The sequence below is a fragment of the Capsicum annuum genome, chromosome 3 (assembly GCF_002878395.1).
Source record: "Capsicum annuum cultivar UCD-10X-F1 chromosome 3, UCD10Xv1.1, whole genome shotgun sequence".
NCBI classification, from domain to species: domain Eukaryota; kingdom Viridiplantae; phylum Streptophyta; class Magnoliopsida; order Solanales; family Solanaceae; genus Capsicum; species Capsicum annuum.
Window position 1 is genome coordinate 255,795,238 of NC_061113.1, and position 24,572 is coordinate 255,819,809.

Consider the following 24,572-nt stretch of genomic DNA (forward strand, 5'->3'; position numbering starts at 1 on the left):
GACGGAACCCATATTTTTCATTTGTCCAGTGGATATTTAATTCAATGATTAATATAAAGAATGATTTGGTGTCTCATAAATTTTGAGATTTGCAGATATTGACCATCTAGTAGTTGTAGGGCTACCTATCTTACATTACAAAGCATTACGAGCTTTGCAATTCTTAAGAATCATTAGTTTACATGAAAGTTCTACACAAATATTAGTTGTAGTTTCTTGTTCCAATTAAAAGTTAATGTATTAGTATTCAAAAAATTAGTAGTAGTTGCTTGTTCCAATTACTAAACCACCACTTGTCATTTGAACTGTCTTTTTTAATAATCGTAATGTTCGGACCAACTTTCGTACACGTCTACTCCTTTTAAGTGGATAGAGAAATATGAAACATCACCACACGTCTACTCCTTAATGGATAGAAAAGTTGTATTATAAGTAAATGTGTGGCAGTTGTACTGCTTTTAAATTATAATTTTAAGTTTAATTTTTAATATTGTGGGTTTGTGATGATCTTGCCGTTTTTTTAAAATGATAATGTTGTATTATCAGTAAAAATGTGTGACAGTTGTACTGCTTATAAAGCTATAATTTTAAGTTTTAGTTTTTAATTTGTAAAGAAAATTATTGATAATAGTTGTACTATTATAAATGTATTTACATTATAATGAATGTTTATTAAGATCTACTTTGATATTTATTAGGATTTGAAGCATCCATCTTTTACTCAGACTAGGAGTAAATTTTTCCAATAAATAGAGGAGTTTTGTTCATTGTATTGACAATCTTATGATCTCTTATCCTCAAGAGAAGAAATAAGAATTACTCCCTCTCCTCTCTCTACTCTTGTTCTTTATTCTTTATTAGTTTATAACATGTTATTAGCACAAGACTCTGTCAAACAAGGTGAGATTATAAATCTGAAGGATTTCAAGGTTAGTAATTTTTTATGTTATCTTTCTTTTGCTACTACTAATATAATTATTATTGGATTTGAGAAAAAATAATTGGTTTGGAATCATTTATATTTTAAATTTATTCCTCAAGAACAATATTATAAAAAAAAATGATAATATGTTGGGTTCAAGTCCCATCGATTCATGCCTAAGACGCTTTTATATGGATCAAATATTGAGTTTGAATCTCAGTACACCATATTGATGATATTGTGATGGTAAACGCAAAATAATGAGTGTTTGATGAAAAGTCATGAAATTCGACCCATTGAATATGCTCCATTCCCTGAAGTGAATGTGGTAACAATATATGATAAGTCTGAAATATGACAACTTACTTCATTCTTGAGGTGTATGTGGTAGCAGTGCATAATATGTCTGAAAGAAGACAAGTAATTGAATGGACGAATATACGCATGGAGGGACAATATGATAATGATCATCAAAAGTGATGATATTTTCACATGCTTATATGAGATATACTAGAGAAAAATTCTCTACATCATATATATATGCCTCTATTTGCTCCTGAAGTAGCGAAATCTTAAAAGAGGTTATAAACTATCATAATTTGATAGGCTTAAGACACGATTATATTCCATTCTCGGAGAATGAGAAACGCAAACGTGCACTTGATTGTGATGGTATCACAACTCACCTCCCTTCCGAATAAGGCAGAATAACTGAGAAGTGTTATTTCGAAATCTACCTCTAAAGTAGTAAATCTAAAATTTATTTATGTAATAGTAAATCTGAAATTTACTAAAGAAAAAAGTACATGTCATGGTAAACTTGAAGTTTACTGGAATAAAAGTTCATAAATTAATATGAACGATTGTGACATCTCAAAGATGTGCATATTGAATATTAGACATGTATTGAAGAACTAGAAGATTCTTCGAGAATTGTTTATGTCGTTTATTCTCATGATAAGTTGGTTGGACCAACTAATGTTGGGATTGAATTCTTTAAATCTGAAAAGAATAAAAGGTGAATAAGGGTCCGTTCACCTATTATGTGATATGTTGAAAAGATGCATCAATAAGATGATCACATGTACATTCATGGTCAACCTACGTTTTGACATTCATAAAGTTACTTGTTCAATATAAATTGAGCATAATTTTCAGATTGTGTAATCAAGATAATGTATCTTGATGATGATGGTTTAGCATTGAATGTCTTTGATAAATATCTAATCCATTGTTAATGAGCACAAAACTTAATGTATTGGTCTGAAATATAATATATTGCAATAGCATTTGTATGCATTAGACCAATAAATTATGATTATTTCTTCCCTCTCAATTGGTTCAAGGTCGGGAATCAATTATTCCATCTAATAATTTTGATGTACGGTATACGATTAATGAATATACCATAATGCACAATGATTGATTTCTCAAAGAAGTAGAGGATGTGTGTTAGTTTTCCTAACATAAAAGGGGAGATTATAAGCGCTATGAAATATGTTAGGAATTATCACCATATCCTCATCCAAAAGATAATTCAAGTCAAATGCTGAAAGCATCTCATATTAAGTGCAAATGCTCTTATTTTGTATTTCTAAAGGACAAGGTCTATGCATGCGTGAAGCGTGGTTGATTGATCGGTTCCAAATAAAATAGTCCTTGAAAAATAAGGAGCAAATAATCATAATAAAAAGGTAATGAGCTCTTGAAGAGCCTACGACATACCACTTCATGAAACCTTATGAGAGGTTCATGTACCTGAAAATAATGAAGTGATGAGATATCAAAATGTTATGTCGCATTGTGAACCGATACAAAATGATATATCATCAATATCTTTGACACAATATTGGCGCAATATTATGGAAGATTACGAGGATATGAATTCTACATTTATTTAAGCATGCTGACGTAGAAATATTTATCAAGTGACATGAAAGGATGCTTCTTGGTAAGTATTAAACTTATTTGATTTGCAGTGCAGATATTTGAAGATGTCACTTATGAAATGTTGAATATTGTCACTTGATAAAACTTATGTGAAAAACTTTTAAGGATTTAAAATGCTTGAAGCATATAAAAGTTTCTGGGAAACTTATTTATAATCCTTATATTGTATAAACTTATTGCTTGAACATTATTTGAACTCTTGGAGAGTTTTCAAAGTAATAGATTATTTGCTGAAGTTCGAAATATATCGAATTGGATTGGTTATGAAGTACCATATCTTAGTGCAATTGATGCACTCATATACCTGCAAATACTACAAGACCTATAGCTTTTTCAGTCAATTTGTTAGCAAGGTATATTTCTGCTCCTACTATGAGACATCAAAATGGGATAAAACATATGAGCTTGCTTTATTCTAAAGATTGCAGTCCCGATCTTATTGGTCATGATGTTGGGTACTTATCTGATCCGCATAAAGCTTGGTCTCAAATAGGCTTTGTGTTCATATGTGGTGGTACTGTCATATCTTGAAGATATACAAAGCAGTTTTTCGTAGCCACTTCATCAAATCATGCTGAGATAATAACTATTTATGAAGCAAGCTGAGAATGTGTATGGTTGAGGTCCATGATACATTTCATTCGAGAAAAATATGGTGTGAAATATGACAATCTACCCATAATTTTATACAGAGATAATTCAACATTCATAACACATTTTAAGGGAGGATTCATAAATGGAGATAGAACGAAGCACATTTTGCCAGAACTTTTCTACATACATGAGCTACAAAAGAATGATGATATTAACGTGCAACAGATTCATTCAACTGATAATGTGACTGATTTATTCACCAAATCTTCTCAAATTGCAACTTTCAAGAAGATGCTGCACAAGATCGAGATGCAAAGGTCAAAGATGTTCTCATTAGAGGGAGTTGATACGCGATGTACTTTTTTTTCCTTATGAGGTTTTGTCCCACTGGGTTTTCCTTGTTAGATTTTTAATGAGGCAGCCGAAATGTATATTATTAGAGATGTGTACTCTTTTTCCTTCGCTAAATTTTTTTCCTACTGGATTTTGTCTAGTAAGGTTTTAACGAGACACATTATCTACCAATTAGACATTCAAGGGGGAGTGTTATAAATGTATTTACATTATAGTGAATGTCTATCAAGATCTGTCAAGATCTACTTTGATATCTATTAGGATTTGAAGTATCCGTTTTTTACTCAAACTAGGAGTAAATTTTTCCTATAAATAGAGGGTTTTGTTCATTGTATTGATAATCTTATTATCTTCTCATTCTCAAGAGAAGAAATAAGAATCACTCTTCTTTCTTTACTCTTATTCTTTATTCTTTATTAGTTTATAACATGTGCATGTTTCTTTCCTTTTTCTAGATGACTACTCCTTTAGATCTGATAGTGTAGTAATAATTGGGATAAATCTTTTTATCGCATGTAGTATGAACATAAAATTATTTTATCAATCTATCCAAAAAAAATTACCAAATTTTAAAAATAAGAATCCAAAAAAACTCAAACATTAGCTACATGTAAAATCATTATTTGATAAAAAAAAAAAATTGAAATATGTAATCTATAAACTTTGTAACTGTCAAACATCATTTTTATATTTTTAAATAATTCCTGTTATATATTATATATTATTTTGACGATTGAAAAATGTTTTGTTTATATTATTTTAAAGAAATTCAATTTTGGAAATTAGAAATATTTCATTCATTTTATTTTAATGGGAAATTAAATTCCTAAGTGTGCTTTGCAACTAAATGTGCTTATTAAATTTATTTTTTAAGTTAAAAAATTAAAAACTTTTATAAAAAAAATTGATAACTTCCCATGGGAAAAAAATCCAAACGTGCTTAGTAAAATTTGTTTCTTATATATTTTTAATTTTTTAAAAATGTATTTTTTTTCTGTGAAGAAGGAGAAGTTGTTGGAAGATAGATAGTTAAATATTTAGTAAAATGATCTGACAACTTTCCACAGAAAAAGAGTCCTATACGTGTTTAAAAATTAATATAAACAATTTGGATTTTTTTCTTTGCTATAAAGAAGGGGCAGTTACAGAAAAGAAGAATTGTTTTTATTCATTCTCTGCAGATAATGTAAACTTAAGATAAAAAGATCAACACAACAAAAATATGAATAATTATAGAGAAACAAATTATAACTGAATGCATATTTTGTTTACTCATTAACTTATTTTTTTCAAAAAGTAAAAATGGTGGAGAAAATAATATAAATTAGAGTATAAAAAAGTACATCATATGATATAGCCACATTTAACTATCTCTAATCAAAGAAAAACAAAAATATGAATAATTATAGAGAAACAAATTATAACTGAATGCATATTTTGTTTACTCATTAAATTATTTTTTTAAAAAAGTAAAAATGATGGAGAAAATAATATAAATTAGAGTATAAAAAAGTACATCATATGATATAGCCACATTTAACTATCTCTAATCAAAGTTTTCCTTTATTAGTGTATCATACGAACAGAGCCAAGTAATATGAAAGTGAAGGAGTAATTTGAGAGCAACACCTGGTGGAATTGCCTTCTGCGAGTAAAATCAACAATGCAAGAAGTGAGTGGTTTGAAATTAGGTTCATAATGTAACCGTCTTTTGAATTTGTCCAAATAATACCTTCTCGACACTGGCAACGAAGAAGATGACAATGACAATGTCAGTCTCTGAAATGCATTTTGATTCAGTTGTTGCTGCAAGGATTTTGCTTTTGTGATTATATTTAAAAGAGTGTTGGTTCAATTGCTATAAATTTATCCATCTGCGACAAATTGACACTGTATTCAACAACACTGATTCCTTTGTGAAGTTGCATTGACCTATGTTTTTCTGTTTATTTTTTTCTAATTTTTTTTCGCCATAAAATGAAACCCAACAATGTGTTTCAGTTGAAGGCTCAAAAACGTGTATTTATTCTATGGGTAGTTAATGTGCAGTTTATATAGGGGGTAATTAATGTGCAGACATAGATAGAGTTTTTATTTTTAATTATTTTTTAAAATATTTATAGATAAATTTCTATTTTCTTAAATAGAATTTTTCTGGTGTTGACAAATAAGATTTTTGCCTCTCTTATTAGATATAGATAGATTAAGATAATCTTTTTAGCTTTTATTTTAATAAATTATAAAAAAATATTATATTTTTGTAATATTATTATTATTAAATAACTTATAAATTTAGTTATCAAATTTACAATTTTATAATATAATTAATAAAGTTAATTTAGTAAAATAAATACTTTTTTTAAAGAAAATGCAAATCAACGTAGTTGAAGCAAAATGAAATAGAAAACTATGAAGTAACTGGTGCATGTTATAAATGTATTTATATTATAGTGAATGTCTATCATGAATAGATCTATCAAGTTTTGTTTAATATCTGTTAGGATATAAAGTTTCTATCTCTTAGAGAGAAACTAGGAGTAATTTTTCCAATAAATAGAAGGGTTTACTTCATTCTAAAAGACCATAAGAGAATCCCTCAAGATAAATAAGAATTACTCTCTACTTTTGTTCCTCTCTACTTCATTTTTTATAACACGTTATCAACACGAAATTCTAATCATACTGAGTAAAATTATTCAACGTTATTCAGAGGTTTTGTACTAGTGTCGCATCCTATTTTCCTCGCGGAAAGCGGGATTTGATGTGACCACTCTTTTTGGGATTGCTTGAGGGTGAGTGTAAGAGTTGCCACCTAACGTATTAAGGTACGTTAGGGCACTGGTCTACGCTACTAGGAACCTATTTTGTTATTTAGTCTTAGTTCACCAGAAATTCGGGTAAGGGTTCAAATTATCTCAAAAGGAAGGTGTTAGACACTTTTTGAGATCCACAAAGGTGGTTTCTGGTCGAATTCATACTTTACGTGAGAATTTTATGTGCTAAAACAAAGTTCAATTATTTTACTAACTTTAATATTAACTAAGTGATAAGGTAACGAATAAACAAACACATTTTATTTTGTTATTTCTAATTGTTGATTATCTAAGTGATAAAATCAATAAAACACATAATAAGACTAGCAAGGAGAAAGAAATGACATAATTTATAACAAAAGAGGACTGCTTATATAATAAACTAACTACCTCAAATAAATAAGCATGTAAAGCAAATAAAAGAATAAAAAAATTTCGTCCAATCAAACAAAGAAATGCTTTTGGTCTCATTAGGATCAAAACCCCAACTTATTTAATCAAACAAAGAAATGCTTTTGGTCTTATTAGGATCAAAACCCCAACTTATTTAATCATTATCTGACCCACTGACCGAACTCTTAGACAAGTCATATGTCTTACCTTTAATGTCTGTTGGAGATCATCACTTCCGAATGACTATCCGTCTCACCCCACCTAGGTTGGTTGTTAACTCTAAAGGCGTTCTAAGACAAGGATAAAACTAACGTCTTTAGTAATACCTATCATCCCGCCTATCGTCCAAGAGGCATTGGACTTTGCTATTTTGATTTTGTGGTCTAGACAAAATAAAGTTATGTTGCCTAAGACTCGAAACGCGTAATAAGTAGGACTCATGTAGCACATAATTGTCCCAAGTTAGCCTCTTGGTTAATTAAAGTTAATTAATGTGATTAACATGCAAAGATAAATAATTACTTATTTTTTGATGTCATTAACCTATAGGCATGATGTCTAAGCGTTCAACAATGACCAAAGATAAATGAGATTCATGTCTAAACAATGTGTTGTCAAGTTATTAAAAGAAGATGTCAATGTGCGGTAAATATGTCAAGGAGTTGTGCTCACGACTTTCATTGTGCAAGTGTTATAAACTAATGAGAGTATAAGAAATTAACAAAATATTAAAAATACATTAACATGATAAGACACACAATGATGTATTTAATGTAGTGTTTAACATGTTCAAAATGCTCAAAGCCTACTTTTTAACATGCTGGCAATTGTGTCAGAGCGCAAGAATTTCATGTTGACATGCTAAAAATGTAATAATATGCTGAAAAATGCCTAAAATCTAATACTTAACATGCAGAAAATTATGTTAATGGTGCAGAAATTTCATATTAATATGCTGAAAAGTGGTAAAAATGCCTAAAATATAATATTTTAACATGCTGAAATTTATGCTAACGCACAATAGTTTCATGTTTACATGCTGAAGTCGCATTAATATATTGAAAAACAACATAATCTACAATTTAACATGCTGAAAATTCTTAAATTAATATTTTAATCATGCTAAACATTAATGATTTTATGCAGAAACTCAGTTTAGACATGCTGAAATTTAATTGTTTTATGCAGAAGCATTGTTTTAACATACTGAAATTTATTTGTTTTGTGCAGAAACGCTGTTTTAACTTGCTGAATAATATGTTAATGCTCAGGGATTTTTTATGTTAACATGCTACAATTTTAACATTGACATGCTTAATTCTAATGTTCAACATGCTACAAACATATTACTATGCAGGAATTTAATTATTGACATGCTCAAAAATACTAACATGCTTAGATTTTTATTAACATGCTAAAACATACAATGACATGCTCAATGTCAATTTAATATGTTGACATTCTAAAGATATATTAATATGCTCAATATCAAATTAATATGCTAACACACTAAAAATATATTAACATGCTTAATGTCACGTTAATATGCTAAAGATACATTAGTATGCTCAACGTCACATATAGTATGCCGGTTTTAGTTACATCAAAAATTCTAAGCGGATCAATTAATAAACTGTAGATTAGTGTCTAAACGATTCATGCGTTAATAAATCCTAAGATTGTGTGCCTAAATGATTCACGTAGCACGTAACAAACATGAATCCTAAATTATGCCTATCTATACTATTCATAGAGCACGTAAGTCCCCATCCCTCGAAGCAGTCTTCAAATTTTATTACAATAATAATAATGTATGTATAAGATTATTACTTGCCATATGAATAATACACTAAAATTAAGAGGAAAAAAAAAGAAAGAATAATCCGCCCTCATTAATTCCCACAACAACTCTTCAAATACCCGAGACTGTTTATTTATATTTGTGAGACAATATGTAATAGCAGTACAAGCGAGAATATGACAGAACACAGGCATAGCAAGCAGGCACAGAATAATTCCCATAAACATGTTTGTTAACACCGTCATATATGGTATAAAGAAAGTTGCATCGACAGAGATTCACTAGTTGACGATAATAAGTAATAATAAGAAAACCTCAAAAAACTGATGCGGCGAACGATAACAAATAATGACAAGAAGAAGAAAATCAAGCAGCTCGGGATACACGTATGAATTGTCTTAAACAAGTCAAGACCAATGCTCCAAAAAATAAAATGAAAGTGATTGAATAAAATGTTTTCTTGTTTGCTTAAAAGCTTTTGTGTGTTAGTGTAAGTTGTAAGTTGTAACTTGTTTCAAATAAGAGAATGAGGGTGTTTATATAGTAAAGGGGGCTAGAGGATAAAAAAAAGAAATATCTAAGGGAATCAGTTAGTGGGGATAAGAAAAAAAAATAGATCACTCTAAACAATCAATCAGAATCAATTAAGAGGAGGAAAATATGTTGATAAATCAATTAATAGAAAACTTTGAATAAGTGAATCAATCATTCACAAATCAGCCCAATAATAAAGGAAAACATATGTCAACAATATTATTTTTCTTAATTAAATAAGTAGAATTAATTAGAAGCAAATTTACCATAAATAGGTGCATGAAAAAAGGGAATCTTTCAAAAATAGCTATATTTTGCTGAAAAACTCACCTTTCATAGCCATATTTTACATAAATACCATTTATAACCGCCGTATTCAATTTACGCTCGTTGTATTCGATTTTATCAATAGTCAGTATTCATATAAAATATAAATACAGTACCATTTAGTTGTTGTATTCGATTCACAGCCGCTGCATTCACTTTTAATCAGTGATCTGTATTCATAAAAACATAAATACACTACATATTTAGTCTTACAAAAAACATTACCATTTTTTTTCTTTTTTCTTTTTTTTAATATTTTTTTCCTGTTTTCCTCGTTTTTTCTTCTTATTTTTTCTAATTTTTCCTATTTTACTTTTTTTTTCATTTTTTATATTCTTTTTTCTCTCTTCTATCTCACTTTCTTTTTTTTTCTTTTTCTTTTCTTTTTTGTACTTATTTTTTTAATCATTTTTTTGTTCTATTTTATATTTTTGTATTTTAAAAAAATATAACTACTCGAGCACAAGTCATTGATCATAACGTAAATACCATAATTTTTTATCTATTTATGGTCACGCCGTCATTTATATTTTTGTATTCATTGATACAACTGTATTTGTATTTTAAAGTTCACGTTTGTATTTGTATTTTGTAGTTCGCGTTTATATTTGTATTTTATAGTTCGCACTTGTATTTGTATTTGTTAGTTCGCACCATCATTTATATTTTATATAATTCGCACTTGTATTTCAAAGAACTGTTTTATATTTGTATTTTATAATTGACAATATATTATATTGGATTATATTTGTATTATGATTTTATTGTGTTTGTATATTTAGATTATATTTGTATTTGTATTCTATTTTCGTCGATGTCTTTCTATTTTTAAAGAATTATTTTGTATTTGTATTTGTAAGTTGATTGCATATTGTATTTAGCCGTGATTATGTACAATTTATCATTTGTATTTGTATACAAACAAGTAAATGCATTAATTATATTTTCTTGATTCTAAAATATATAAATATGCAATGTATCATTTAATAAAAATGTACTGGTTTGTATTTGTATGTCACAATTATTATTAGTATTTGTTAATAAATAAATATCACTTGATACAAATACAATTTCAAACTAATGAAACCAATGATTTTAAAAATAAAAATACATATTGTATTTTTATAAAAAATTAAATTATATTTATTTGTATCAATAAATACAACTCGTATAAGTAAATACAAACAAGTATTCGTAAAAAGAAAATCAATCGCTCCTTTTCAATAATTAAAAAATACAAATGATAGATCACACATGTATCTATATGTTATAGTTTGTATTTGTATTTGTATTTTATAGTTCCCACTTGTATTTGTATATTATAATTCGCCTTTGTATTTATATTTTATAGTTCACACTTGTATTTGTGTTTGCTAGTTCGCACAAATGAAAAGAAGAAGAAAAATAAAAAGAAAAAAAAGAAAATAAGAAGAAAAAGTGTGGGAAAAAGGAGAAAAAATACAAAAAAAAGGAGAGTAATAGAAAATAGAAAAAAAACAAAAAAAAGAAGAAAAAAATAAAAAGGAAAAGAAGAAAAAGAGAAAAAAAAAGACAAAACGAAAAAGAAAATATTGGAAAAAGAAAGAAGAAAGAGAAAACAAAAAAAGGAAAAGAAAAAATGAAGAAAAAATAAAAAAAAAGAGTAATAGAAAATAGACAAAAAAAAAGTAAAAAAAGAAAAATAGAAAACGAAAAAGAAAAAATTGAAACATAGTTCACACTTGTATTTGTGTTTGTTAGTTCGCACAAATAAAAAGAAGTAGAAAAATAAAAATAAAAAAAAGGAGAAAAAATGTGAGAAAAGTGGGAAAAAATACAAAAAAAAAGGAGAATAATAGAAAATAGAAAAAAAAATAAAAAAAAAGAAGGAAAAAAATAAAAAGGAAACGAAGAAAAAGAAAAAAAAAGAAAAAATGAAAAAAGGACAATGAAAAAGAAAAAATTGAAAAAAGAAAGAAGAAAGAGAAAACGAAAAAAGGAAAAGAAAAAATGAAGAAAAAAGAAAAAAAGAGAGTAATAGAAAATAGACCAAAAAAAAGGAGAAAAAATAAAAAGAAAAAAAATACAAAAGAGAAAAAAAGAAAAAGAAAAAAATTAAAATATAGCTCACAACTTGTATTTGTGTTTGCTAGTTCGCATGAAAAAAAGGAGAAAAATAAAAAGAAAAAAAAGAAAAAAAATGTGAGAAAAAGGAGAAAAAATACAAAAAAAGAAGAAGGAGAGTAATAGAAAATAGAGAAAAAAATAAAAAAAATAAAAAAATAAAAACGGATAAAAAAAAAAGACAAAATAAAAAAAGACACGAAAAAGAAAAATTAAAAAAAGAAAGAAGAAAGAGAAAACAAAAAAAGGAAAAGAAAAAAGAAAAAAAAAAGTAATAGAAATAGACAAAAAAAAGGAGAAAAAAGAAAAAAAATACAAAAGTGTAAAAGAAAACGAAAAAGAAAAAATTGAAACATAATTATGAAAAAGAAAAAATTGAAAAAAGAAAAGAAAGAGAAAACGAAAAAAAAAATAAAAACAAAAAATGAAGGAAAAAACTGTAAAGGGAAAAAAAAGGAAGGTAATAGAAAATAGAGAAAAAGAAAAAATACATGAAAGAGACTATGAATTGTAATTATGAAAAATTAATAGGCAAGAGGAGGCTATGAATTGTAATTAATTGAAACTAGGCTAAATAAGGTAATTAGAAGTCAATATTGGCTAAGTTCTGTAATTATCCCTAAAAAAAACAAATAACTAAAAAGATGAAAATATGCATCAATTTTTACTGCTTGCCATATATATCAAAATTATATTCAAAAATTAAGCAACTAATTAAAAAAAAGCTTTCTTAATCAAATTATTATAATTATGCATAAAATCAAATTCAAAATTTAAATAGGTAAATCAAATATCAAAATTATCAAAATGACAAATCATGAAGCTGTATAATTTCAAGTTCAAGGCAAAACATCAATAACTCCATCGTAAAGCTAAATTCGTAACAACAGCATGAACAGTATCACAATTTCAATATTGGTAGAAATCCAAGCTCAAATGACAATTAGGGTCAAGGCAGACAGTCATACAAATTCGAGTTTTCACAAGGTGGAGATGTAAATTGTAAATAAATATAAAATTAAGACATTCAAGTAAAACTCATGTCACAAGAGTCACGAATTTCACACTAAAATGACAAGAAAATAACTTTCATCAAGAGACGCAAACTTGAGATGGATTTATGAAGAATCAGTTGTGATGTACCGAAGAGGTGAGAGCTGATGAGAGGGAGAGGGGATGGGCGACTTCGGCGGCATGGCTGCTGGTGAGATCCGGTGTGGGGTTGTTTTCACCGAAGAAAGGAGAACGAAACGGGGCCCTTGTTGACTTGCTGGACGTTGTCCGGTAGACGGCTGGTTCACCGGTGGTTGTTCATCACCGGCGTGAGTAGAGGGAGCTGGCAGCGGTGGCTTGAGGGGTTTCACCGGCGCGAATCGAGGGAGCGGGGTTTTGCCGGCATGGAGAAAAAAATGATGGCGGCAAGCGGTGGTTTTAGGTGGCGGTGAGTTTAGTGGAGAAGAGAGAAGGAAGAGAGAGAGAGAGAAGGGAAAAGAGAAAGGTGACCGATGATGGAGAAACAGAAAAAGAGGGAGAAGATACAGCAACGACTGCTTTTATGATTTTCCGGCCATGGTGGATGGTGTTGCGGTGGTGATTGGCTGGCGGCAGCTTGGTTGTTTTAGAGAGAAGGAGGAATAGTGTAGAGAGAGAAAGAGGGAGAAACGACTGTTTTTGTGAAAATAGGATTAGGGTTTCTGTTGTGGGATTTAAAAGGAAAGAAAGGCTAATCTGATCTCAGCTGTTCGATCGATTTTGATCGACAATTGAGATGAGAGTAATTTAAAAAATTGTTTAAAAATTAGAATTAATATTAAATTGACTAAAATTGATATTAATTGAATACAAATTGGCCAGAAATTAAATAAACTAGGAAAATTATTAAATTAGGTTGCTATTTTAATAAATGTGGTAATGACGAGAAAATAATAAGACATTGATATTAAAATAAAATACGCATATTAAAATTAATGTTATGTCAAATTATTTTATGAAATTGTCGATGATAATGAGTTTGTAAATTGTGAGTGTGCATATTTTTTTAAAAAATAATTTAATAAATATTAATGAAATTATGTGAAATGTCGTATTTGAATTAATAAATGGTAAAAATAATGCTAAAAAGTAATAAAATAATTTATGCATTTTTAAAACATGAATGTGACACGTCAATACCTGTTTGATACAAGAATAATGTGTAAAAATAATAACATTCGAAATTAATAATTTTTGCTAAAATAGCAGCCTAAAAGGAGTATCAAGCGGTCAAAATTGGGTGTCAACAAATGCCCCTTCATTTCTTAAGAATGATAGAAGAATTGTCAAGCAACGAAAGTTGACGTAGTAGCCAATTTTGTCCGACCAAGGAGAGTTTGTTGGAATTAAAACAACAGGAGGTGGTTTTAAAAATAGTGTGGTTGAGACTTTGGTTTTAAGTCACCTACATATCTCTGGTTTTACGAGAATCAGGACATTTGTAGTTCTAGATTTATGAATGAACAATATTCCTATAGAATGTCAATGACAAAGGACGGGCATTCGATGAAGATGTTGTAGGTCGGTCAACGAGACGGAAATGAATGGTATTTGAATCAAAGACCTAAGGAGGGTTTGAAAGTGTTGAGGCAAGTATGTTTTAAGATGAGTTCACGTTATGGATGAATAGATGGGGTGATATTTCCAAAATAGAAACGAAAATTATCTCTGTTTGTTAGTCCTTCTCTGTTACTTGCGTCTTTACATGGTACTAAATAACAAAGGTTAGACAAGTAAAAATTAAACATTTGGTAAACATAAAGTGAATATGGAAATAGAGAGAGCATATCTGTTGTATCGTGGAACCGTGGGATCAGCTGTTTGGCTTCTCATCGTGGGATCAACTTTTGGACTTCTCAATGCATTATGAAATCATGTGATCAGGTGCTTGGCTTCTCATCGTGGGATCAGCTACTGCACTTCTCGATGCACTGTGAAATCATGTGATCAGCTGTTTGGCTTCTCATCATGGGATCAGCTACTGCACTTCTCGATGCACTGTGGAATCATGTGATCAGTTGTTTGGCTTCTTATCGTGGGATCAGCTTTTAGGCTTCTCGATGCATTGTGAAATCGTGTGATCAGCTGTTTGGCTTCTTATCGTGGGATCAGCTTTTGGACTTCTCGATGCATTGTGAAATCATGTGATCAGCTGTTTGGCTTCTCATCATGGGATCAACTTTTGGGGTTCTCGATGCATTGTGAAATCGTGTGATTAGCTGTTTGGTTTCTCATTATGCGATCAAATTTTGGGCTTCTCGATGTACTGTGGAATCGAGTGATCAGCTGTTTGGCTTCTCATCGTGCGATCAGCTTCTGTGCTTCTCGATGTACTGTGGAATCATGGGATCAGCTGTTTGGTTGCTCGTGATGGAGTAATTTGTACCTATTGGTCCTGCCACTTTTAACTCTACTAGATAAAAATGGTTAGCACGGATATATGTGTATGTATAGAAGATTGAGCAATGTAGTGAAAACAACCATAACAATAATGATAAGAAGAGATAAGAAAGCGTATCTGTTGTACTGTTGGATCAACCGTTGGGTTTTCTTGTCATGATGTTGGACAGGCCATTGGGCCTCTCATGATAGAGTGATTGTTGTCATCTATACTTGTTAATCCTGTACTCAAAGAAAAGTCTTCAATCAAAAAGAAATGTGGATTTGTACCATGCTCGAGTCCTCGGTCGTCGTTTTCTACTCCATGAACCATTGAAATTTGTACTCCGTCGTGATGAAGTTTTTGAAGAATTCTCAAACATCTCTGCCCTAGTTTAAAATGTAAAGCGCTTTTTGCACGTCATTGTGAATGAATGTATTGTCTACTCGTGAAATTTTTTACGAATCCTCAAAAATTTCTGCCCCAATTTAGAATGAGAGACGCCTGTTGCATGTCATTGTGAATGAATATATTGTTTACTCGTGAAATTTTTGAGGTTTTTCTTTAAACCTCAAAAATTCTATCCCAGTTTTTGTCTTCGAGGTCTTATATTCCTGTGCCACTCAAAGAAAACATTAGTTCAAGAGAAGTGGTTGTACTTTATTTGAATATCGTAAACTCAATTATAATTTGCCTTTATATGCTTAAGAGTTGGGCCAATTAGCCTAACGATTTATAAGAATTTGAAAGAGGGGGGAAAGAAAATGTTTTATTAGATTAAGACCAAACCCAGAGTGGGCTGCCTATGTATCCAAATGGAAGTCAGGTCGAACGTAGTTCATGAGTACAAAGAAATATAGAGAAAAAAGAAAAATGTTGCTAGCCGTACGGCGGGTAAAATAGTGACGTGAAACAGGAACGTCAATTCATGTGATGCGCTTTATGTTTCTTTCATGAACGTCTTGGATCTTGTTGGACAGAGTAGGATTGAGCGTTGTTTTGAGAGTCTTGTTGGACAGAGTAGGATTGAGCCCGATGAGCCTTGTTTCGAGAACCAAAAATAATGTGGGTCTCTTCATTATTTTGATAACCTTGCATTTGAGGTATGGAGGGTGATAAATCCTCTTTCTCTCCCTTTGATGGATTCTTCATTTCATATTCTAATTTCTTTCCAATCAAAATTAAACTCCCAAAGTTGTGACTAACTAGGAAGAACATTTTCTGAAAGTATATTCCATCTAGTGTCTTGAGGAAAATTTGGACCAATTCCTCCTCAAGTACACAATGATGTATTTTTAAAGCCTCTAAACTCCATTGAATTGCATATTCCTCAAAAGATTCATGGGTCGCTCTCTTCATCTCGAGCAATTCCAGCATTGTCAGACTAGTGTTGACGTTAAACTTGTATTGCCTCACAAAATCTTGAGCCAATTCTTCCCAATTATGTCATTTGTCGAAGTCTTGTTGGGCACACCATGTGAATGCCATTCCTGACAAGCTTTGAATAAACAATCTCATCAGGAGAGCCTCATTGTGTCCTACGCCAATTAGTCTGCCACAATAGTCCTTCAGATGTGTGATTAGATCCCCATGCCTATCGAGTGTGTTGAACTTGGGAACTTTGTATCCTGGAGGTAAATAAATCCATGGATGTATACATAATTTCTCATACCTCAAGTCGTAGATATCCTTAGACCATAGTTCTTCCTTCATCCTTCTCTCTAAATCACAAAGCTTTTGCCAATGTTCATCTAAATTAATCCTTTCACTTTTATAAGTATCATGTACAAAAGAAAATTACTGAGAAGGTGTGTGGGTAAGGTGAGGATAAGAAGTCAGAGTGTTTTGCCTTGGGCGATGACAAAGAGGACTGAAAAATTTTCGAACATTGAGCATATTTGTCATATTTGAGATTGTCACTTGAGTTCGATGTTCAAATGCTAGACAACCTTAAAATAAAGTAAGCAAGTCAAAACATTACATAATGCATAAGTTCAACACATGCAAAACAAAGTCATTCTGGGAGGAAGACTACGCCTTAATAAGCGTTCTGGGAGTAAAGATTTGAGCTCCTAACGCACGAAACATGATAGTGATAGAACGTAATGTCGAATTTGTAATTGTGATTGTAAAGAAGATAAGAAAGAAAGGAAATGAGTAAGGTCGACTTTCGATGAACATCAGATTTGTTGATTCAAAACATCCTTTGAAATTGACATCACATCACATTATTGGTTTATCCAACTCCAAGTAGAAACGGACAAAATAGAAAATTTTATTATGATAAGACCAAACTCATTAAATGAGTGCCTAGGTATCCCTCATATAGGGGAATCAGGTCGACTGTAGTTCACGTTACATAGGCAAGAAAAACATAAAAGAAAACTTGCAAATTGTAAAACTTGAAGGAATTTCGAGTGTCTGGAGCGGAGAATCACTATGTCATCCTCTTCACCATTGTCAACAAGTGCCAGTCAAGCTTAGAAAATCAAGCAGTATCAGAATTTAACCCCGTCACGTTTATCACCTTGGTATCGACCAATGCTTGAATTTTGTCTTTCAAAGCTAGACACTCTTCTGTGGTGTGTAAGCACAAGTTTTAGAATGATCAAGCCATGGTGCATATGTGTTCATGACAATTGCAGGAACATGAGTGATATAGCCAGCCATCCTCAATCTCTCATAAAGTTGAGCCCAGGGAGTGTACTATCTTAGTGGATTTTTTTGAAGCTTACGTTGAGGTCTGGTGGGTTGGGTGGATCATTGGTTTGTTGGTGGATTTTGATAAAAAGTTGGAATGTAGTTTGATATTAGAGCAATGAATGAATGTGGGTACCAAACAGTTTGGGGGGAGGTTTTGTGAAGGATTGTGGATGATAGGCTTGGAAATAATTGGATGTTGGAATGATTTCTGGATCTGGGTACCATATCGATTGAGGTTGGGGTACGCTTTCTCCAGGATTCGGAGGTTTAGATGTCTCGTTGATGATTGTCTTTCCCTTATCCTTGGATTGTGGCTTAACCAAATTTGCCTCAACCGTGAGCATCTTTTTTAGCCTATTATCAAATTGTCTAACGAAGTCAGTTGCCAAATGGTCCCAAGAGACCCACTTGCTAGTGTTTTTCTCTTCATACCACATCAATGCAGGACCAGTAAGTGAACTGATAAAGAGCCTCTTCTTCAGCCTATTGCTTTACCCTATAACCGATAGCTTGTCAAGGTACTCCTTCAAATGGGAATGAGGGTTTTCCGACCCATCATACAATGGAAAATTCAAACCCATAATTCTCTCCTTGTCTCCTTTTATTGATTTAGATGGCTGTTGAAATGATCCTGCCTCATGGTTAGGAACCCGTCCTTCCGTCTCCTTATCCTCACTCGTATTTTTCAACCCAATATGTGTTTTTAGCAATGCAATTGAAAACTGACTTGGAGACATGTGTGTATTATGATCAGACGTAAGTGAAGTTGTCAGTATAGGGGACTCCATGGTGTGGATGGAGGGTTGAAGTCTGCTTCAGGTAGCGGCTTTGGAAAACATGGTGGCATCTCAACCGAGCCTCGAATATCAGTCATTATTCCCCTAATTAGCTCTATTCTTCTTCCTAACCTTCTCATGTTCGAAATAACTTTATTTTGATGCGACCCCAAACTCTTGTGCTCACCTTCGCTCTTGGCAAGATTGATAAGCATCGCTTGACAGGCCATTTCTGATGTTCAACCGAAGTCAACCTTAGAAGAAAGGATTTATAATTAGGAACAGGACGCGCGGAAGTCTAAAATAAATATTCTACTCATTTAAAATTAATGAGTTATGCTTATTCGAAATGAATAGAAGTTATGAGAGCTTTATGTAACTAAGAGGTTGTGACATCTAGAACACGACATGAATATGACAATATCAAAAGAATTATGAGGGACAATAGTATGTAAGCGTTGAAAGCATTAAGAAGAGAATGTCCTAAAATAATGAGTTGCGCTAAGAGATTATGGATGAGATTAAAACCCTTTATCAAAGCAAGAGTTGAGCCTAGGGATGAGTAATATACTAACAGATGAGTCAGGAGGATAAATAGAAGAGAAGTTTTAAAATAGGCCCTAAGAGTGTATTGTAGGGTCCTAGAATGACAAGAATCTTAAGAGTAACGACCTTTAAAGTGAGGAACACTAAATCTAAGGAGTGACTAAGGCAAAAATGCAAACAACAAGATAGGGACATGTCAATACATACATAGAAAGGCAACACATAGCAAGTAATTGTGAATCTCTTTGAGGTCGCGAACCTCTTTGAACTTTGAATGAGACTAAAATTCAATACATCAAGGGTGCCAAGGCATTCTATGTTGAATGGGACGCATATTCCTTAATAAAATAAATATGCAGCCAAGATCTAAAGGCCGAGAGTGGGTTTGTGACATGGTTCCCTCAATTGGACAACTCGAGAGTGGGAAAGCTTGTGACTGTCGACGCACTGCTGATCGACCGATCCACAAGACATTTCCTGAAGGGTATTTAGGAAAGAACGTTCGTGTACCCACGCAACCGTTCATAAAAGAAAAATGAAGGAGGTTCCAAGTGGAGGAAAGTATGAGTGGAATGCCAGTTATAAAAAGCAGTAACACATAGCACATAGCGAACTATAACATTCTAAACAGTATACATATAGATGAACATGATAACATATAAACAAAAAAAGGAAAAAGGGACTGACATGGAGACACATCAAAACACATAAAATGGGAAAAGAGGAAAGGACTAATAAATCATAATGTAAGTGAAAGATAAAAGAAGAACATATAGAAAATAAATCAGGATGTCAAACATTATCAAAACAAATAGAGAGAATCCCACGTAAAACACAAACTCGTATTGGTTAGAACCTAAGATCCCCAGCAGAGTCGTCATTCTATCGCGTCCCATTTTTCAGGCGGAAAGCTGAATTCAACGTGACCACTCTTTTTGAGATTGTTCGAGGGTGAGTGTGAAGAGTCGCCACCTAACGTATTAAGGTGGGTTAGGGCACCGGTCTAGGATACTAGGAATCTATTTTGTTATTTAGTCTTAGTTCACCCAAAATTCGGTTAAGGGTTCAAATTACCTCAAAAGAAAGGTGTTAGACACCTTTCGAGGTCCACAAAGGTGGTTTTCGGTCAAATTCATACTTTATGTGGGATTTTATGTGATAAAACAAAGGTCACTTATTTTACTAACTTTAATGCTAACTAAGTGATAAGGTAACGAATAAACAAACACATGTTATTTTGTTATTTCTAATTGTTGATTATCTAAGTGATAAAATCAATAAAATATATAATAAGACAAGCGAGAAGAAAGAAATGACATAATTTATAACAAAAGGGGACTGCTTATGTAATAAACTAACTACCCCAAATAAATAAGCATGTAAAGTAAATAAAAGAATAAAAAGAATTTGTCAAATCAAAAAAAGAAATGCTTTTGGTCTCATTCGGATCAGAACCCCAATTTGTTTAATCATGATCCGACCCCCTGGCTGAACTCTTAGACAAGTCATATGTCCTACCTTTAATGTATGTTGGAGATCATCACTTCCGAATGACTACCCGTCCCACCCCACCTAGGCTGGTTGTTAACTCAAAAGGCATTCTAGGACAAGAATAAAACTAACGTCTTTAGTAATACCTATTGCCTAGCCTAACGTTCAAGAGGCATTGAACTTTGCTATTTTGATTTTGTGGTCTAGACAAAATAAAGCTATGATGCCTAAGACTCGAAACGCGTAACAAGTAGGACGTCACGTAGCACCTAATTGTTCCAAGTTAACCTCTTAGTTAATTAAAGTTAATTAATGTGATTAACATGAAAGACAAATAATTACTTTATTTTTTGATGTCATTAACCTATAGGCATGATGTCTAAGCGTTCAACAATGACCAAAGATAAATGTGATTAATGTCTAAACAATGTGTGGTCAAGTTGTTAAAAAAAGGATGTCAATGTGCGGTAAATATGTCAAGGAGTTGTGCTCACGACTTTCATTGTGCAAGTGTTATAAACTAATGAGAGTATAAGAAATTAACAAAATATTAAAAATACATTAACATTGATAAGGCACACAATGATGTACTTAATCTAGTGTTTAACATGTTCAAAATGCTCAAAAGCCTACTTTTTAACATGCTGGCAATTGTGTCAGTGCGCAAGAATTTCATGTTGACATGCTAAAAATGCAATAACATGCTGAAAAATGCCTAAAACCTAATACTTAACATGCAGAAAATTATGTTAATGGTGCAGAAATTTCATAGTAATATGCTGAAAAATGCTAAAAATGCCTAAAATCTAATATTTTAACATGCTGAAATTTATGCTAATACATAGTAATTTCATGTTTACATGCTAAGTCACATTAATATGTTGAAAAACAACATACTTAATCTACAATTGAACATGCTGAAAATGCTTAAATTAATATTTTAATCATGTTGAACATTAATGATTTTATGCAGAAATGCAGTTTAGACATGCTGAAATTTAATTTTTTTATGCAGAAGCGCTGTTTTAACATGCTGAAATTTAACTGTTTTATGCAAAAACGTTGTTTTAACTTGCTGAATAATAAGTTAATGCGCAGGAATTTTTTATGTTAACATGCTACAATTTTAACATTGACATGCTTAATTCTAATGTTCAACATGCTACAAACATATTACTATGCAGGAATTTAATCGTTGACATGCTCAAAAATACTAACATGCTTAGATTTGTATTAACATGCTAAAACATACAATGACATGCTCAATGTCAATTTAATGTGCTGACATGCTAAAGATATATTAATATGCTCAATGTCAAAGTAATATGCTAACATACTCAAAATATATTAACATGCTTAATGTCACGTTAATATGCTAAAGATACATTAGTATGCTCAACGTCACATATAGTATGTCGGTTTTAGTTACATCAAAAATTCTAAGAGGATCAATTAATAAACTGTAGATTAAGTGTCTAAATGATTCATGCGTTAATAAATCCTAAGATTGTGTGCCTAAATGATTCACGTAGCACGTAACAAACATGAATCCTAAATTATGTCTATCTATACTATTCATAGAGCACATAAGTCCCCATCCCTCGAAGCAGTCTCCAAATTTTATTACAATAATAATAATGTCTGTACAAGATTATTACATGTCATATGAATAATACACTAAAATTAAGATAAAAAAAGGAAAAAAATAATCTGCCCTCATTAATTCCCACGGGAACTCTTTAAATACCCGAGAATATTTATTTATACCTGTGAGACTATATATAATAATAGTACAAGCGAGAATATGATAGAACACAGACATAGCAAGCAGGCACATAATAATTCCTATAAACATGTTTGTTAACACCATCATATATGGTATAAAGGAAGTTGCATCGACAGAGACTCACTAGTTGACGATAATAAGCAATAATAAGAAAACCTCAAAAACTGATGCGGCGGACGATAACAAGTAATGACAAGAAGAAGAAGATCAAGCAGCTCGAGATACACGTACGATTTGTCGTAAACAACTCAAGCCCAATGCTCCAAAAAATAAAATGAAAGTGATTGAATAAAATGTTTTCTTGTTTGCTTAAAAGCTTTTGTGTATTAATGTAACTTGTAAGTTGTTTCAAATAAGAGAATGGGGGTGTTTATATAGTAAAGGGGGCTAGAGGATAAAAGGAAAAAATATCTAAGTGAATCAATTAGGGCTCGTTTGGTAGAGTGTATTGGCAAAAATAATGCATGTATTAATTAATGTGTATTATGAATACCTTGTTTGGTACAATTTTTAGTCAATGTACTCTCTATTGTGTATTAAGGTTAGTATTATTAATACCACCCATTTTCTATGTATTAGTAATGTAAAGTCTTTAATACATGCATTAACTTATTAAATGAACTTAATATCCCTCAATTTTTCTCTCAAAATATTTCACCATTCCTTTTCCCGGCATTTTAATTTGCAATAGTGAATTTTTTCAAAACATTTTATAATTTTTTTCCACCATTTTAATCTACAACAATGAATAATTGATTTAAATAATTGTAATATATTTTTACTTTGTTTCGAGGGTCTTTAAAAAGATTAAAAAAAATTGAGACTATTTCTTAATGTTACGTTATATATTTTATTTTTGTTTAGACTATGTTAATCCGTTGACATAATATTTCATGCGCAAAGACGAAGGTCTTGCAATTAATCTGAAACCTCTATTTACTAGTTTAACAATATTAATTATATTTGAGATGGCAAAAAAATTTTGTTGCAAAAAAGTGTACAAAATCAAAGAAGAGTATTTTTGTAAACAAACATTTCTTTTATAAAAATTATGTAAGATGTATTATTTCTTATACATCAAACCAAACAATGTATAAGAAATAATACATGCATTACTAATACAAGCATAAGTAATACAAGCATTACTAATGCAAGCATTACTAATACACTATATTTTGCATTGATCTTATACACTCTACCAAACGACCCCTTAGTGGGGATAAGAAAGAAAATTAGATCACTCTAAACAACCAATCGGAATCAATTAAGAGGAGGAAAATATGCTGATAAATCAATTAATAGAAAACATTGAATAAATGAATCAATCAGCCCAATAATAAAGGAAAACAAATATTTAGAAAAAATCAATCAACAATATTATTTTTCTTAATTAAATAAGTAGAATCAATTAGAAGCAAATTTACCATAAATAGGTGCATAAAAAAACAAATAACTAAAAAAATGAAAATATGCATCAATTTTTATTGCTTGCCATATATATCAAAGTTATATTCAAAAATCAAGCAACTAATTAAAAAAAAAACTTTCTTAATCAAATTATTATATTATGCATAAAATCAAATTCAAAATTTACAAAGGTAATTCAAATATCAAAATGACAAATTATGAAGCTGTATAATTTCAAGTTCAAGGAAAAACATCAATAACTCCATCGTAAAGCTAAATTCGTAACAACAACATGAACAATATCACAATTTCAATATTCGCAGAAATTCAAGCTCAAATGACAATTAGGGTCAAGGTAGACAGTCATACAGATTCGAGTTTTCACAAGGTAGAGATGTAAATTGTAAATAAACATAAAATTAAGACATTCAAGTAAAGCTCATGTAAAAAACGTCACGAATTTCACACTAAAATGACAAAAAAATAACTTTCATCAAGAGAAGCAAACCTGAGATGGATTTATGAAGAATCAATTGTGATATGCCGGAGAGGTGAGGGCTGACAAGAGGGAGAGGGGATGGGCGACGTCGGCGGTATAACTGCTGGCAAGATCCGGCGTGGGGTTGTTTTCATCGGAGACGGGGGAAGGAGCGGGGCCCT

At 31.1% G+C, this 24,572-nt stretch overlaps 1 long non-coding RNA gene across 1 annotated transcript in view; it reads left to right on the plus strand.

Annotated features, from left to right (window-relative positions):
- Window positions 1–5,769, plus strand: part of LOC107863866 — a 6,664-nt gene extending 895 nt beyond the window's left edge. Inside the window, exon 2 of the long non-coding RNA XR_001672470.2 lies at window positions 5,391–5,769. This is a non-coding gene — a long non-coding RNA (uncharacterized LOC107863866). The remainder of the gene's footprint in view (window positions 1–5,390) is intronic.
- Window positions 5,770–24,572: the final 18,803 nt, after the last annotated feature.